The following is a 5,103-nucleotide window of genomic DNA, read 5'->3' on the forward strand; positions in this document are numbered from 1 at the left end:
TGATGATGTCAAAGGGTCGCCTTGTTTCTCCTGCTCTCTGTTCCTGGTTAAAACTGGTTTTCATGCCTGTTTTCACCCTAGGGCAGAGAACTCTCCTCCTTTTCCCTCCCCTTTTTTCCTTTTTTCTGTCTCCTGGGCTTTGTCTATTTGAGATTCCGTGTTTTATGGGAAGTGCAGCTCTCTGTATTGGGTTGATTCCAGTCCTGCCCTCAAAGCTCTACAGGAGTTGGGGCAGCCGCTGCCCGCAATGGCGGGTAAAAGTTTAAAATGCCAGAATTTCCTCCATGGTGCGTTTTTTAAAAAAAGGCGAGTTCAGGAGTTTGATGGGCTGAACTTTATGGTGATGGGAAGGTTCCGAGTCTGCTACAGGACGTCTTCCTTCATGAGGTCTCCCTTTTTTCCCTGGGGCCCCTCTTACCCGTGTCGTCTTGGCAGAGTGGGGTACCAGAAGCTCCTACATTTGTTTCCTTTATCAATTTTTTTTTTTTTCAATCTTCTTTTAGTCAAGTTGTGATCTTCAAACCATTGAAGCTAGGTCAAATAGGTACTATCTACAAATTTGGGCATTCTTGTTGGTTTCCTCTCACTTCAGCTGGACGCTCCACTCTCAGTTCTAACCCTCCGTGGCTATGTCCTTGCCCATGGGCTCAGGAGTCTGTAGGTCTTACCACACTTCAGACCAGCCAGCCCTTCCTCTTCTCTCTCTCATCTCCAGGTCAATGGAAGTTTATGGGATGTTGTCAAACTCGACCCCTATCTTCATTGCTTACATGCATACTCTTGAAATGGTTAAACATTGGCCATTTATTTTTGGTACAGTGACTCTGTGTCAAATAATTGGCTTCATTGATTATAGATGATGATCTTTCAGGTATGTAGATGACAATTAACAGATCTTCACAGTTATTTGCTAAATGATAAATTAATCACATCTTGCTGGCTGCAAAGTAACTGATAGTTGTAAACTTGGACAGCATTAGAATGCTCAATATTTTCTATAAAGATGTAATAAAATCTTAGAGTCAGCATTTATTTATCAGTTATTATATGCCAGAAATTATGATACGTATTTTTCCTTCTCATACAGCATTGCATTTAACCTTATAAAAATAATCTAAGACATAAATGCCACTATCATTGATATTTCTAGTTTATATCATAATGAAGCACATTTGCTAATGGTGGTGATGTGCCATAGCATCAGGTCTGACTCACAGAAACTCTGCATAGGGTTTCTGAGGCTGTAAATCTTTACAGAACAGAAAGCCTCATCTTTCTCCCACGGAACTGCTGGTAGTTTCCAACTGCTGATCTTAAGGTTAGCAGACTACTCATAACCACTATGCTACAGGAGCTCCTTAAAGCATGTTTAGACAGATGAAATAACTTGCCTAAGTTCACACATACCATAAATGGTGAAATGAACTTTTACTCCAGAATTGGAAATCTACTGTAGGGGCCTTGGTAGATGGGTGTGGTGCGCACTGTCAGAGGAGGTGACATCAAATGACCCCAGGGTTCATGGCTGTGCCTGCAGTGGTCAGGTCAGTACAACAGGGGTCAAGCTGCCGAGGCAGCGGTGTCACCAGGATTAGTGTTACAATCACCCAGTGGGGTTATTCATCAACATTCCTGGAATCATTCACCAGTTAAGGTGCGGGATGTGATTCCACAATACCCACCAGAAGCTGAAGAGAAAGATATCTGCCTTGCCAATGGGGAAGGGAAGGATCTGCAGGGAGCCATGGGGTTTGGGCCAGAAGGGGTGGTGCCTGGTTTAGTGCTCTTCCCTGATAGGTATGTGCCAGGTTCAGGTCACTTTGTGGTATAGGAGCTGGCACCACCACAGGGGAGTGACACTATGAGTTACCATATGGGATAACACACACCCTATTGATACCAATGCTGTATTGGTTCACATTGTATTGTCTCCTGAATAAATGGCACTGTAAATATCAACAATGAAAACTGTAATCTCAAACTCTAAATAAGAGTAAAATAGAAATTTACGAAATGAACAACACAAGATAGCACAGGATATGTGAGGCTTTGAACCAAAGAATGTGCTGTGGGTTAGACCATCCAATTTTTTTTTTTTTTTTTTCATGGAGAGCTTGATTTAGAGAAAGAGGTGATTTTGTTATCCTTAGTTAGCTTTCTTGGCAAGTTTTCCTTCATTTTCTAAATTTAAAATTCTATTTCAGCTACAGCTCAACTAGGAGAGAAAAATGGAGCCTGAGCAATGAGAATACAAAAAGTGTTCAAAGAGCATGAAAAGCTCAGTCATATTCAAGGTATTTGGAGTCTGCAAAGTTTCAAAGGAAAAGCTAGGGTCACAGCAGGTGAATGTGGCATACAAACAAGGCATTCAGGACTAGACATAATTAGGAATCCAGGCAACAGATTGGCATCATCAGGGAGATGTATCCACATACATCATGTCTGGGTTGTGGACAGAAAAAATAGAGTAGCAAGACTAAAAAAGGAAATGTTTCGTAGGAAATAGGACACAAAGTGAAGGAATGAACTATAACTGGGAAAACGGAAATTTTGCAGATTATAAAAGGATGGATTGCATTCCATATAAAATGAAAATGAAGAAAGATTCATAGAAATCTGCCTGGAAATTTATTGGCCAGCATTAACGATCCTAGATCAAGTTATAGGACAACAACACAGCAAAGCTAAATCTTATCAAATTGTAGAGACAAATGGTCTTTTAAATAATATCTTTCATACAGACAACTTGCAGGATATTTACCTTTGGAATAAAGTTTCAGGGCAGTCTATAAAAATTAAGAGGGTGGTAGAGTCTAAAAAAATTAATTTTTTAGGTGTTTAACTTTATGCTTCCAAGTGAAACACTGAAAAGGATCCCAAATGACCCAGATCCTTCTTTGGGCGTGTAGTGAAAAAGATTTTTGAGGTAATAAATGTATTTCAAGGTCATGGGAAACTAAATTGAATTCAACTTTTAAATCTCCTAAATTTGAGATGAACTCTTCTCCAAATCCCAGTACATAGTGAGAGCAATATACGAAAGAAGGCAATTATAAAAAGCAGGCTTGTGAGGATTTTGAAGCCCAAGAACTAAATTCTCCATCTTGGCTTGGGAGTTAGAATTAAAGTAGACTTGATTCTCCCCCTCCACATCCCTTAGAAAAAAGACAATAGAAAGCACTTTAACAATTTTAATCATACACTTAGAAAGTTCAGCTTATTAGAAAACTTATTATGTGAAAGTGGGAAACACCTGCAAATTCACATTTCTAGCTACAACAGGCTCTGTAATTGGTTGTTGCTATTGTTAAGTGTCATGGAGTCAGTTCTGACTCACAGTGACTCTGTATATGGTTTCCAAAGAGCAGCTGATGAAGAACTGCTGTCCAAATAGACTTTGCAGTCCAGGGCCTATCCTGCAGTGACACAGAAACAAAAATAATAAATATTCAGAATTTTCTTTTTAATACTTCCACTTCATATTAGTACTTACTTCTAGTGGATACAAAAGAGAATTTTTATTGTTAGGTGAACCTGAGTCAGTTCTGACTCATAGCATTGCTATGCACAACAGAACAAAACACTGCCCAGTCCTGGCCATCTCTCAATCCTTGCTATACTTGAGCCATTGCTGCTGCCACCATGCCAATCCATCTCGTTAAGGGGTCTTCCTCTTCTTCGCTGATCCTCTACTTTACCAATCACTATGTCCTTCTGCAGGAACTGGTCCCTCCAGAAAATACATCTGAAGCATAGGAGACAAAGTCTTGCTAACCTGTCTTCCAAGGAGCATTCTAGTTGTAATCTTCCATCACAGATCTGTTTGTCCTTCTTGTAGTCCATGGCACTTTCAAAATTTTTCCCCAACATCACATCTCAAATGCATCAATTCTTCTTAATCACTGTTCAAATTTCACATGCATATGAGGCTACTAAAAATACAATGGCTATGGAGACCTGGTGTGGTGCTATAGGATTAACACAGGACCAAAAAGTCCATTTGAACCAGAAGGTCGGTGGGTCACACTTAGCAGCCACTCTACGAAAACCATATGTTGGGTCATTATTAGTTGGAAGCGACTCAATGGCACTTAACAAGAACAACAAGGACCACCTTAGTCCTCAAACAGACATCTTTGTTCTTGAGCACTATGAAGGGTGAAATGTGCAAAGATCTGCAATCAAAAAACCAAAAGGGAAGAACACGCTTCACATTTCTGAAGCTGAGGGAACTTAAGAGAAAATTCAAGCCTCGACTTGTAGTATATTGAAGGATTATCTGAGCAAATTATTGAATGATGCAGAAAGCATAAAAGAAGATGGAAGTAATACACAGAGTCACTGTACCAAAAAGAAATGCTTGATGTTCAACCATTTCAAGAGGTAGCATATAATCAAAAGCCAATGAGGACAACAAACAAGATGGCCGATCGGGTGGACATATAGCAGAGCGCTCCGCCAACAACAACACAGAATACCCGACCAAGCAGGTTCAGGGGATGGTCCCAGAACTCTGAACCACATATAAAGAAATACTTACAAGGTTGGAAGGCTCACAGCTGAGGGAATTTGTGGCAGAAGAGAGAAATCCATTGCTTTCTAGTCCGGGCCGCCATCTTGGGTGATACCACGTGGGGGAAGGATCAGAGCGGCCACAGTCACCTGGCAGAACCACTGAGATAAAGGTGTGGACATTCTTTTCTTTTGGTATCTTCATTGGTCCCTTGCTGAATGCGCACTTCCATTCTGGTGACTATAGGGGTGCCTGAGCTAGTGGGCACCCCAGCCCCACCCTTGGAGGGTTCTACTACATATGCACACAGATCTCCTTGAAATTTAAGGAGACAATTTCCAATTAAAACCAAACGGCCATAGCCGGCCCTGAACTGTTTCAACTAGAAAAAAGGACTGAACGGGGATTGTGGAGCGGGCAAGCAGAGAAAAGAGGAAATAGGCTGAAAATTAAATCCTAAGTTACATCAAAACGACCAACAGTGGTATCTTGAAACTTCTCAGGAAGTAGAGTGAAAAGGGAAGCCCATTTCCTGATCACATCTTCCTGGAGGCATTCAGAAAGCATAAAAAAATACCAAAATACACACC

Source organism: Chrysochloris asiatica, unplaced genomic scaffold (assembly GCF_000296735.1).
Source record: "Chrysochloris asiatica unplaced genomic scaffold, ChrAsi1.0 scaffold00284, whole genome shotgun sequence".
NCBI lineage: Eukaryota > Metazoa > Chordata > Mammalia > Afrosoricida > Chrysochloridae > Chrysochloris > Chrysochloris asiatica.